At 31.6% G+C, this 14,344-nt stretch overlaps 1 protein-coding gene and 1 long non-coding RNA gene across 2 annotated transcripts in view; both read left to right on the plus strand.

The window, feature by feature from the left end:
• LOC127721326 (ankyrin-1-like) overlaps positions 1-14,344 on the plus strand; it is a 222,806-nt gene that overhangs the window by 114,977 nt on the left and 93,485 nt on the right. The gene's annotated exons all lie outside the window — the stretch shown is intronic.
• The window catches only part of LOC127721347 (uncharacterized), a 28,942-nt gene continuing 20,567 nt past the window's right edge, over positions 5,970-14,344 (plus strand). The window contains exons 1-2 of the long non-coding RNA XR_007991167.1: positions 5,970-6,022; positions 9,620-9,673. This is a non-coding gene — a long non-coding RNA (uncharacterized LOC127721347). The remainder of the gene's footprint in view (positions 6,023-9,619; positions 9,674-14,344) is intronic.

Genomic DNA, 14,344 nt, shown 5'->3' on the forward strand with positions numbered 1-14,344 from the left:
ATGTCTCTGGTAGTCTGAAAGTCTTGGCATCTACGCCTTAGTTTATTGCAGTGGCTTACAAAAAGGATGGGAAATTTCAATTCTTAAGCAAGGCTTTCCAAAACAAACATGAGAAAATCACTCGTGCGTAAAATAGCGGTGCACTCGACTCTCCCCCTTTTCTGTAACCAAGCACGTAACTTTTTTCTAAAATCATTCAAGCGTTAAGTTGTCGAAAGAAGTCTAACAATTCATTTTCAAACCGATATAGGTAATCATTTTAAAAAAAATGTTTATATTTTTTAAATATTTGAAATTTACAAGTGTGCGTTTTCATTGGCACTTAGTATATATAAAATATTTTTTGTTCATCTAATTGTATATCATTATATAGATTTTGTCTGATATTTTCGTTCTACATGTAGTTATTTCATGATCGAAATAGTGTTGCAATTACACTATATACAGGTATGTATGAAATCACTTAGTTTTGGATTCTGGTTATTAGGCAGTAAAATTTCAGGATTACTTAAACTGAATTATTTGAATGATATATTGTCTAAATAATATCATTCTACTACTTAAGATCAAAATAAGATGAACGATGCTCATGAATACCACACAGAAAAATGTTATACACAGTAACTTTAAACTATTAAAATACTTTTCTGTAATAGTATGTTTAATAATGTAGTCATGTTGACACGATACAAGTATAATTTTACAACAATTTTCATAGTTGGAGACTTAAAAATGAAATCTGACACTTTTCTGTCACATACCACAAAGTAAATTGTAAGGATTTGAAATTTTTGAGGTGAAAGGTCTCTTTAATCAAAGATAAACCGTAGACGACAAAAACACATCTGTTTACCTAGTTTTAGTATTATTTCATTTGGACGAATTTATTTAGAGCTATAAATAACAAATTTGATTAATATACGTAAAACAGGTTTTTGTTATTAAATGAAGCATAGACGAAAAGTTATTGTATAACAGATACACAAACATTATACTTTGGCTGGGTACAAGAATTTTAAGTATGATTATCATACATATCCTTTATATAATACAGAAATAATTACCACGTCATCTTTGGGGTTTATGATATCTCTTTACAAATGTTAAGACAGCAATACCACGTGCGGTGAAATACATTTAATCATGTCACGAATTTGTTTTTGTAAAGACATTGTCTTCTGTTAAAGTAAACATAAGGCTCAGTGTTGAAGACCGTACTTTGACCTATAATGGTTTACTTTTATAAATGTTGACTTTGATGGAGAGTTGTCTCATTCATGTCATTGGCACTCATACCACATCTTCTTATATCTATATAAGAATAACTATTAATTTTTTTCTTCAAATTAAAAGTTAATTAGAGTGTACGATTATTTACAACATAATTATAGGTTTATTTTTTGTATCTTTACACACTATTTTTTTTTCATTTGAAGTAAATACTGTCTTTTTTATGAAGCTAGACAATTTGATATTTGAATTTTTTCTAAATCATTTAGTTACGGAAATATATATTTCATTCATAATACCTTTAGTCTACCATGCATTGGTTATTCCATGCTCATTGTCTTTAAGTCTAAGTTTAAGAAAATATATTATGACCAATTTTAAATGTTGATACCTGTAATATTTGTGGTGTACAGTTAACCATAAATGTAGTCTACGGTCTTATTGCAATACCTTGTCTATTTCATGTATGTTTATAAACTTAAGCATGTGCATAATTACATATATAATACTTATTTTGGCGCAGAATTAACATTGTAAAGAACTTGAACTCGAACTATGTTATAAGAACTGATATCACGAACACTCATATTTCTATAGTCCCGCCTACTTTGGTCACATATTATGCTGATTTCAAGTATGTGATGATTTCAAAGTCATATGAAACTGTAAATCTAAAAAAAAAAAAGTTGAATACGTTTCATATACTTGAATGGCTTTGGAAAGTTTTATTACAAAAGAAGTAAACGAAAATCCTTTACATTATCAAAATCTTCATAAATGTACCGATAATGAATTATTCACTATCCAGACACTGAATCACCGATATTTTACGGTAAGCAGTGACCTTAACTACGAAACCTCTCGTGATAACCTCGGAAACTGCACAGCGCAAGTGCGGGGAGAAAATGTGATGAAGGAATGTAAACAAACGTGGTCATGAAGGTAAAGAGTAATAAAGGTTCTTAAAGAACAAATTTAATACAACAAATCATTTAACACCTGTTAAGGAAAAGTTTAATTAACAAATAGGAACGCATGGAAAATATTAAAAAAAAACAAGTGTCATGCGTCTTTAAATTCACTTATCTGTCACGTTTCCATGTGCTCTGTTTTTATTATCTATCAGTGTCATGTTCCGGTAAACATCGGCAACAACCACGAAAATTAATTAGCTTGCGACCAACCACCACTGAATGAAACATGTTCTGTCGATAATACAATATGTGTGTAATGAATCTATAGTATACATGCATTCATTGGTTCAATAATTTCGATAACATCGAAAACATTAAAACAATCAAGGAATTCGTTTCATATGACGGTAAGTATAAAGTAAAATAACAAAAATACCGAAGTTCGTTATCAAATGGCAAAATCAAAAGCTCAAACACATCAAACGAATGGAAACTACTGTCATATTCCTAATTGTGTACAGGCATTTTCTTTTGTGAAATATGGGGAATTTAACCTGGTTTTATAGCTAGCTAAACATCTCACCTGTATGTGAGTCTTGTATGATGAGTTACAGATAGAGTTTACGTTTGGTTCGGCACCGCTGATTTTTGCCGAAATTACAGGTTTTTGACTTTCAAATTTTGCATTTGAAAAATGACTTCAATTATATTTTGCCAGATCGTTTCGACACATTTATTTATATCTGCATTCATCTGCTTCAACAATATAATGAAATGTTTGCTATTCGGACTAATATTTTAAGTTATTCTAAAAAGTACGTAAAAAAGTCTGTATACAATCTGTACACTTTGAAAAAAATTAAAACAACACATTAAATAATTTCATGCGTCCTAAGCTTTTTTCTGGATTTACTTTCATCGGGAACGTTCAAAGCCGAATATATGAAAGCCGAGAGTAACTTTAATCTCTTTAACTATTTGTTATGGTAAATTAATCAATAATTAAGTAGTTTTCGCACGACTTAACTATAGTCAAACAAACAATATTCATTGTTGGAGACTAAAATATGAAGTCTGACACTTCTCTGTGGCTTACCACACAGAATGTGTAAGGGAATGAAATTTCGGAGGTAACATTTCTCATCGATTTAAGATACACTGGAAACAAACTATATACATATGTATTTCTAATTTTAGGATCGTTCTTGACCATCACTGAAGAGACATTGATTATTGGAATTCTTATCTAGTGTAGCAAAACAATGTACCGTTTATTTTTTACTTCCACTAGGTTGATACCTTTGCAGGTGGACTCGTAGTCCCAGAGAGGGTTTCATCAGCAAAGCCTTTGATATTGGCATGAAAATACGGATATTATTTGATTGAAGGTTGATGTTATAAAACTTTGGAAATTATTGTAAATTAAGGTATATATCATCATGCAAAGATCTGATTTCCTGTCCAGATTTGGCTATACTTCAGGTCTTTTTAGTTTTAATCAGCTCTTCAACGTTTGTATAAGATTTTGGATTTTCTTTTATTTTGTCCTCGGTCTTCACTGTAGGACCACAGCCAAATCAGCCATCACCTCTGACTGGCATCATAATTTTATATAAATCGTTGTCAATTAAGGATGTACACCTGAGGAGTCAAACATTTCTAGAATTAAACTTTTTTTCTTTAACTTGTTTTTTGGGTTTATCTGACTGTAAGAAAATAATTGATGAAGAAAAATCATATGGTGGTGAAAGTACCCCATTTTTATGATTTTTCCATTATTCATCAATTTTTACCCATTTTTGGGCTATTATCATGAAAAAAATCACTGTTTCACATTAAACTTTTTTCATACTTTCACTAAAGATGAAGTGAACAAGTCTGAATCAATTTTACTTTAAAAAAAAATAGGTAGGTGTTAATATAAGAAAGTTTCATAAAATTGTGTTGCTTTTTCGAGTCAAATTGACCAAGCTGTAAATTTTGTAAATTGGAGATTTTCTCTTTTTTTACAACAAAAATCATATTATATCAACTTCTTTGTTATGAAAGATTGAAAAAAAAACATATCTAAGAATTTTGAAAAGAAAAAATTGATATGGGATGTACATATTTTTGTTAAAATCATATTTTTGTGCACTTCACCCATTTTCTCAACATTTTGACTGATGACACTGACTGGATTGTTTTGTTCACGCATCGTTGTAAATATAACGGAATTTGATGAGACTGTCGTACAAGTGAGAGGTTTAGCGCTATAAAACCAGGTTCAATCCACCATTTTCTAGATTTGGAAATGCCTGTACCAAGTCAGGTATATGACAGTTGTTGTCCATTCGTTTGATGTGTTTTGTCATTTGATTTGCCATGTGATTAGGGACTTTCCGATTGAATTTTCCTCGGAGTTCAGTATTTTTGTGATTTTACTTTTTGCTTATAAAAATTGAAAATTTTATTACTCAAAAACTACTTATTGTAAGTACACAATTTTTTCACATAGTTTAGTTTGATTATAATGTTTTATGAATTCATTGATATTTTCCACTGGTATCACATTTGTTGAAAATAATTCCCGAACGAGATTTCAACGAGACTGAAACGTCAGAAAAATATATCCTTAAGGTGGATCTCCCTCATGCTAAGCTCTAATTTGTGGTACAGATTTTGTTAAAAAGTAAAATCACAAAAATACTGAACTCCGAGGAAAATTCAAAAAGGAAAGTCCCCAATCAAATGGCAAAATCAAAACAACAAACACATCAAACGAATGGATAACAACTGTCATATTCCTGACTTGGTACAGGCATTTTCTTATGTAGAAAATGGTGGATTGAACCTGGTTTTATAGCTAGCTAAACCTCTCACTTGTATGACAGTCAGTTAAGGTCCTTTTTAGCATGATCAGATCTTCAACGTTTGTACTAGATTTTGATTTTTAAATATTTTGACCTCGAGCATCACTGAAAAGACATTAATTGTTGAAATGTGTATCTGGTGCAGTAACATTGGTACCGTTAATGTTATTGTTACATTATAAAGTTCAATTCCAAGCAAACTTGAGGTTTAGCTCAATAACATACTACTGTGGATTCATTTTTTCGTGGATACCAATGTTCGTGGATTGAGGAAAACTTACTTTTTCGTGGATATTTGATTTCGTTGGTTAGCCAAAGTCTGGATACAAGCCTTTAGAAAATATATATATGTATACCCACGAAATCCACGAAAATTGGTATCCAACGAATAATAAAGAATCCACAGTATATATATTTTTTATTCAAAGCGATTTTGAGTTTTAGCTTTCAAAATGTTGTTAAGTCAGTGCAATTCCAATAAAGCTTATACAAAGCTGTTAAAATATGTATGAGTGTTATTCGTTATCATTAACATAATTACTAGGTATCGGTTTTGATTTCCCCCTGAATTGCGATGGATCCCAAAATTTGCAACAAAAGAAATGTTCAAATGCAAATGAATGCTACTTGATAAATAAAAGAATAAAAGGCAAATGTTATTTTCATTTAAAACGTTCCTTATCACGAAACTACAATCACCAATCATGACAATGTATTAGAGGATCATATATGTTTACCTAAATAAATACATGTACAAATCCATATGTATATTTTCCCCTACTTTTTTGGGGTGAAGGTGTCTTCATTTTGGATATATTCATTTATAAAATTACAGATTATTCTTTGTTCCGTTTGATTTGTTCTTCAAAACGTGATCAACCTTAAACAGAGTGTTATCGGTCCATTGCCTTTTTCTAAAGTCAAGCTTCTAATGTTACTGAATATTTGATTATAAATTTCTTTTTAAAAGGCAAGTCATTCATTCAAACGACATTTTGTTTAATGGAAGGATTTTTGAAGTTATGGGTAAGTAAGCAATTAAGAATTGATGTACCTTAAAATATAATATAAATACAAAATAAATTTATGAGTATAGTTTTAGAAATTTGACAGGAATCTTAGGTAAATGAATTTAGGCTGGGATATATTCTTAAATCAGTACTGTTTTACAAATTGGGTCTAACACGATGGACATAAAGAAGACAACAAGAAATGGTATAAGATTCCGTTTCCAACCATCATTAAAATAGTGTCCGTTGAGTTAAATTTATATTTTCTTCTTATTATATCATAGGAAAATCTTGAAGGCAGTAAAATAGGCTAGTCAATAGAACAAACAAAAAAGGATCATAACTTCTTCTTGCAAGTTTATAAGCATAAAAATAAACCCCCAAAATAAGGCACAAGTACAATGGATTTAATAACATTCCTTACGTCAGAAACTCGTTATAACATAATGCAATGATATTTTACATCATATATACCATACACAAGTGTCACATTTTGAGCAGGTTCTTCAACCATTTTAAAGCACCTAAGATCAACTCCGGTATTATTTAAGCTTTTCGTTTTCTATACAGCACTTTGTGGTCTGTTGTTTGTCTTTTCCGGTTTTCTTGCGTCTTTTTGTTTTACTTCGACTTTTAGAAGAGGACCTGAGATCATGCCCGGTTTTTTTTGGTGGGGTTCGTGTTGATCAGTCTTTAGTTTTCTATGTTTTGTTTTGTGTACAGTTGTTTTTCTTCTCGTCTTTTCCTTTTTTGCCATAGCGTTGTCAGTTTAATTTTCGACTTTAGTGTTTGAATGTCCCTTTGGATTCTTTCGCCTCTCTTTTTGTATCTGTTTAGGGAAAACAGGTGTTTGCGAATAAGTAGTAAAATCAATTTTTATCTCGACATGGGGTTAAATCTCTTCACCAGGTACAATGGCTTAGTTATATAGATCGATTTTAAGGAACGGTGAAGAAAGAACGGTGTTCGTCATCTGCTTTTTTACGTCTTTTTTTTAAACATTCTCTTAATTATTTTCAAATTATAAAAACAGATATATATATTTTCAATAACTTAACAGTAACTACAAACGAAAATAATACTTGCTACAAACATATAGAAGCATTACTTTTAGAGAACCCCACCCTACAACCAGTACATTCATCCATAATGATATTCTTACCTAATCTTGAATTCTATCCTAATTCTATCCTATTTTGGGGAAATTTTTAGAAATTCAAATGTGACGTCACTTTGTGCATTGATCTCTTTGGCTAACTCGGCTGTGATTTTTATGTGCTGGTTTATGTTGTTTTATGTATCCGTTTTTATTCTGTAGTTAGTCACCACTTCGGTGTTATTATATGGTCATTTTTTTTTATAAATTTCCTGTTACAAAACTTTGAATTTTTCGGAAAACTTAGGATTTTCAAATCCCAGGAATAGATTACCTTAGCCGTATTTGGCACAACTTTTTGGAATTTTGGGTCCTCAATGCTCTTCAAATTTGTACTTGTTTGGCTTTATAACTATTTTGATCTGAGCGTCACTGATGAGTGTTGTGTAGACGAAACGCGCGTCTGGCGTATTAAATTATAATCCTGGTACCTTTGATAAGTAGTATCATGTATATCTATTATATAGTCATTTTTATATATTTACTGTTTGCAAAAGGTATGAATTATTCTAAATACTAAGGATGTTCTTATCCCAGACAGAAAACCTTAGCCGTATTTGGCACAACTTTTTGGAACGTTTGGTCCTCAATGCTCTTCAACTTTGTACTTGTTTTGGCTTTCGAACTTTTTGGTAAGTCTTGTGTGGACGAAACGCGCGTCTTGCGTATTAAATTTTAAACCTGGTACCTTTTGTTAGCTATTATTCGTATGTTTCTCTGTCCTATATGTTCTCCCATTTATTTGTATTGTAGTCCTGTCATGTAATGTTGTCATTTTAATGTTATATTTAACATTGCCATAAAAGCGTGAGGTTTGGCTAGCCACAAAACTAGGTTCAACCCACAATTTTTTTCTTAAAATGTCTTGTACCAAGTCAGGAAAATGGCCATTGTTATATGATAGTTCGTTTCTGTGTGTGTTACATTTTAATGTTGTGTTTCTGTTGTGTCGTAGTTCTCCTCTTATATTTAATGTGTTTCCCTCAGCTTAAGTTTGTAACCCGGATTTGTTTTTTTTCTCAATCGATTTATGAAATTCGAACAGCGGTAAACTACTGTTGCCTTTATTTACCGTAGAGGGACCTGATTTTGACTCTTTATATTTATATAAATATATACATATAGGAATATATGAACAAAAATTCTTATATATATAGGTAAAGATAATTACAGTGTTAAAATTAAACGCTTTGTGTTCAATGAATTTTAAGACTTTTGTGTGATCACATTTTCAGAAGAGAGTGATAGACAGATGAATGACGATTATTTGGGGGGAGGGCAACAAAAACGAATGTTATGCTCTAATCCATAAATTAAAACGAAAATACATTATTTACAAAATAAACTCAACCCATGGGATCAGTTACTGTCTGCCTAGGCCGCTTCAGGTAACAAACACAAAAACCAATCTACAAGAATAAAAACAATTTTCATTATGTACGCAAATACACATTATGAATCAAATTAAAGATTCAATTCTTACACATATTAATATTCATAGAAATCAAAAATAACACGAGAAAAATACATTTTGTCGAGTGAGAAGGTAGGAAACTGTACTGCACCAAAAACGAACCTCAAATGACAATATCTTAAATTCACACAACCGCCAAAAATATAACACGAAATATTTGAATTGACCTTATTAAAATATCATGGTCAGTTCTAACTCAACCGATGAAAAACATTTAACATATAATATACATTCAACATGTGTATCAATTATAAACAAATAAACGTGGTACTAGAGTGGCGAAAGATACCAAAGGGACATTCAAACTCATAAGTCGAATATAAACTGACAACGCCATGGCTAAAAAAGAAAAACACCAACAGACAAACAATAGTACACAAAACATAACATAGAAAACAAAGACTGAGCAACACGAACCCCACCAAAAACTGGGGGTGATCTCAGGTACCCCGGAAGGGTAAGCAGATCCTGCACCACATGTGGCACCCGTCTTGTTGCTCATGTGAGTATAAACCCGGTAATAAGTCTTTGGCCTCCATAAAACTTACGAAGGGATGATTTCAAATTTACCACTTGGAACTCTTGGTTTAATAGCTTCCTTATGAGCAGCAACACTCTATCAAGGAAATCATGATAGCAAATACAAGCCCTGGAATATCGCATTAACTGGGAGATATATACTCCGTATGCAGACGCTACTGGAATGTTGCTACATAGAAATGGAAAGTTCATAATTGGGTAGCTGAAATCATCTCTTTTTTCGTAAAGTTTTGTTTTCAACCGACCCTCATTGTCAATTTCTACATGTAAGTCAAGATATGAGGCAGACTTGACATATCTGTTGTACCCTTTGTCTCAAGTTCAATGGGATAGATGCGTTCAACATTGTCACCAAATTTTGAATTATTTAGTGAGAGAACATCATCTTTATAGCGGAAAGTAAAGTTAAAGGATACTGCTAACTTCTTTTCTTTCTTCCTTAGAAGTTCCTGTATGAAGTCAGCCTCATATGAATAAAGGAGTAAGTCGGCAAGAAAGTAAGTTTTACATACCGGTGTACGTAACTTTAATAAATATATTTATAGGTTTAGACTATGTAATTTGAACACTAATGTAGTCAGCATTAATAAAAATGCATTATACGAATGATATATTGTCATTCGACTACTTAAGATCAAGATCAAGATAAGTTAACAAATTCTCATGAATACCACAAAGAAAAATGTTATATATAGTAACTTTAAACTATTAAAATACTTTTCTGTAATACTATAAATAATGATTTAGTGATTTTGACACTATACAAGTATAATTTTACAAAAATATCACATTATAGTTGGGAACTACAAAATTAAGTATGACATTAATCTGTCACATACCACAAAGCAAATTATGAGGATTTGAAATTTCTGAGGGTAAAGGTCTCATTAGTGAAAGATAAACCTGATACGACTAAACCACATCTTTATACCCAGTATTAGTATCATTTTATTTGGACGAATTTAAAGAAAGCTATGAATAACACATTTGATTAATATACTATTTACAACATAATAATACGTTCATTTTATTTCATAGATTATCTTTTCAAACTACTTTTTTCATTTGAAACAAATAATGGATTTTATTTTTTTTTAGATGAAGCTAGACAATTTGATATTTGGCTTTATCCAAATCTTTTAATTACAGAAATAGATATTTCATTTATAATACTTTAGTCTACGATGTAATGGTTATTCCGTGTTTATTGTCTTTAAGTTAGGAAAATATATTATGACAAATTTTAAAAGTTGATACCTGGAATATTTGTTGTGTACAGTTGACCATAAATGTAGTTTACGTTATTATTGCAATACTTTGTTTATTCCCTGTGTGTTTATAAACTTAAGCATGTGTATAATTACATATTTAATACTTATTTTGGCGAAGAATTAACATTGCAAAGCAATTGAACTATGTTATAAGAGCTGATATCCCGAACACTCACATTTCTATGGCACCGCCGACTTAGGTCACATATTGAGCTTATTTTAAGAATGCGATGATTTGAAAGTCATATGAAACTTCAAATTAAAAAAAAAAGAAGAAAATATGTTATATACTTGAACGGCTAAGTTAAACTCATTTTTAAAAAAAAGAAAATCCTTTACATTATCAAAATCTTCATAATTGTACCGATAATGAATTATTGACTACCCAGACACTAATTCACCGATATTTTCCCGTATGCAGTGACCTAAACTACGAGACCTCTCGTTATAACTTTGGCCAACGCACAGCGCAAGTGCGATGAGAAAACCGTGATGAAGGAATGCAAACAATCGTGCTCACGAAGGTAAATAGTAATAACAGATTCTTAAAGAACAAATTTAATACAACAAATCATTTAACAAATGTTAAGGAATAGTTTAATTAACAAATGGGAACGCATGGAAAATATAAAAAAAAACAAATGTCATGCGTCTTTCAATTCACTTATCTGTCACGTTTTCCACGTGCTCTGTTTTTATTGTTTATCAATGTCACGATCCGGTAAACGTCGGCAACAAACGCGAAAATTAATTAGCTTGCGATCAAGCACCACTGAATGAAATATTTTTTGTCGATAATACGTTATAGTACCGAACGTGACCTATTCCCGAATATGAATGTTATACCGAATGTACATTTGCATTGCTATACCACGTGTCTCGGTATTTTGTACATCCAACATTCATTTATTTATTTTTGATGTTTCTTTTATGTTTTCGGTTTGGATAATGTGTTATGTCTTATCGTTTGTAGTCCAAATAATTATAAAATTTCAATTCAATACCATCATTGTCATGAAAATTGTTTGGACTGGTATTTTGAAAATAATTGTATAAATTTCGAGATTGCATGTTTGTCACGTAAGTGCATCACTGTTTGTGATGTCCTGTGGTGTCTGTCTTTGGTGGAAGATGTTCGCTGTTGTTCTGCGGTTTGCATGTTATGTCGACTATTATATTATTTGTTTGTGCGTTTCTCTGTTATGAGTGTTCTTGTGTGTGTTTGTGCTGTATTTCTGTCACGTAGTGTTGTCATTTAAGCGATATTTTTTAACATTGTCATATAAGCGGGAGTTTGGCTAGCCATAAAACCAGGTTCAACCCAACATTTTTTCTTAAAATGTCCTGTACCAAGTCAGGAATATGGCAGTTGTTATCAAATAGTTCGTTTCTATGTATGTTGGCATTTTTTTCTATTACACTTCAGTGTTCCTATTGTTCATTTGTTTTCCTCTTATAGTTGATGTGTTTCCCTCGGTTACAGTTTGTAACCTGGATTTGTTTTCTCTCAATCGATTTATGACTTTTGAACACCGGTATACTACTGTTGCCTTTATAGATGTGTAATGAATATGAAAAACATGCATGCAAGACTTAGTTTAGTATATATGCATGCATTGGTTCGATGATTTCGATAACTTCGATAACATTAAAATTTCAAGGAACTTGTTTCATATGACTTTAAGCATAAAGTAAAATAACAAAAATACCGAACTCCCAGGAAAATTCAAAACGGAAAGTCTCTAATCAAATTACATGCTTTTGACTTTGCAAATTTCCACTCGTAAAAATGACTTCAAGCTTTTTTGGCAAGCGGGGCCATTCGTGTCGTTCCGATACATCTATTTATACCTAAATTAACATGCTTAAACAATATAATGTAATGATTGATATGTGAACTAGTATTCTTATGGTGTTTTTCTTCAAATAGGCTAACAAAACCATTTTCATCAAGCCAATAAAACATGTCACATGCAAGTATCGAATGAAAAATACTTATGGAAACGTGAATATAACAAAGTTACAACGATATTCAATAAAAGAAATGTTAGAACTATATTCAAATTATATGAATAGATAAATATTACTTTGTTCGATTCTTCTTACTTGTGTTCTTATCAACGTTAAGTAAATTGTTATGAAATACTTTACAAAGTCTCTGGTGCTCGAATCACAGCGGTTGACACGCTTATTCAATAAGTAGTTATCTAAAATAGCTGAAAAAAAACAAAAAAAAACAAAATAAGCTAAGGGTGTTGTTACTCGTATTAGAAATAAATTATTCTAAAAAGTACATAAAAGAAGTTTGTATACTATCTTTACACTTTGAAAAAAATTGAAAACAACACATTAAATAATTTATGCGTCTGAAGTGCTTTTGTGGATTTACCTTCACTGACTACTGAGCTGATGATACTGAATATGCATGTAATTAATTCATTATAAAAATATTATTGCATTACCCGCATGTATGTATGGCAAAGAGCAGAAAACAGCCTAAGGCCATAATGGTTCTTCAACGCAGAGGGAAAATTCCGCACCTGTAGGCTGGCGTCAGCTCGCCCCTAAACAATAAAGTATACAAGTTCAACAAAATGGACGCCACTAAATGAACCAAAATTTAAAAGGATAACAAGTTTATAGTTTTGAATTCTGCTTATCAGACGATACGATTTTATCGCTACTGAAATTGAAATTAACAACGAAAAGACCAACAGCAGTTTACAAAACACAACAAAGAAAACTAAAGACTGTGAAGACGAACTCCACCAAACAAGAGTTGCCACTCAAAAAATAATTTTCACTTTTGCACATTTGTTTCCTGCATTTTTGAGTTGTAAAGTATTAGTTGACATCCTGTCGTGTGCAAAGCTATTTATTTCAGTTCTTACCAGGCCAAGTTATTCATTTTTAAAATCGTCCTACCCCCCCCCCCCCCCCCCCCCCCCCCCCCCCCCCCCCACCCAACCCCCCACTCCGCCCCCAAACAAATATCAAATGATTGTCCCCTAATCCTATACTAAGTAAAAAGATAAATATCCGTCCACTCAGCTGTAATTTCAATACCATCAATGAGTCCTTTTCCTATAGTTATATTCCCTTATGCAGTATTTTTACTGGCATTTATAGCATGTGACACAACATAACAATTTAGAAACATGCAATAACAACAAGATCATTTGTGTAATTTCAAGAGTCCCCTGTCCTCAGTTCTATAGACTGTTTATAAAGGATCCAAGCTTATTTACATGAATATGTGATCTTGGGTTGAGGATATATGTAATTATATAAAAAAAAGAATGGACGATATTCTTATAGTTGCAAATGTCAGGAGTATCGAAAAGGACACTAAGCTTGAAATCAGCTGTTAGGTGATTGTTATTTTATCTTTCAATAGCTTATTTGTTGGTTAACACAGCCACCAATAATAAAACCATAATGTGGCTTTGAGGAGTGTCCATTATTTGACATGAGAATTGCGACATATTTGCACGTTTTCACATCAAATGTCATCGATGACATTCTTGGTAAATCAAGGCCATATATTTTACATCGACAAAGTACTGCCAAAATTCAGCGATCCCGAAGACATCCTTGTATCCGATGTCTGGTGTAGGATGTGTGTTTTTAATTACCAATCCTATAAAATCATACATAAAAGATTATCAAGCCTAGTTTACTAGAGAAGCACCTTACAAGTACTTGAAAATATACATGATAAATTTCGTTTCTTTTCTCAATAAACTGTGATGAGATTTGTATCGACATGCTCCTTATGCTTTCCTAAGCAAGAAATGTTTGCCACTGGACATTAAGCAATACAAATATATAACATAAAAATATGTTTTTATTGGATATAAATTAATCATTACAATTAAACATGCAAATGAGACTTTA

The sequence above is a fragment of the Mytilus californianus genome, unplaced genomic scaffold, assembly GCF_021869535.1.
Source record: "Mytilus californianus isolate M0D057914Y unplaced genomic scaffold, xbMytCali1.0.p SCAF_12, whole genome shotgun sequence".
Lineage (NCBI taxonomy): Eukaryota > Metazoa > Mollusca > Bivalvia > Mytilida > Mytilidae > Mytilus > Mytilus californianus.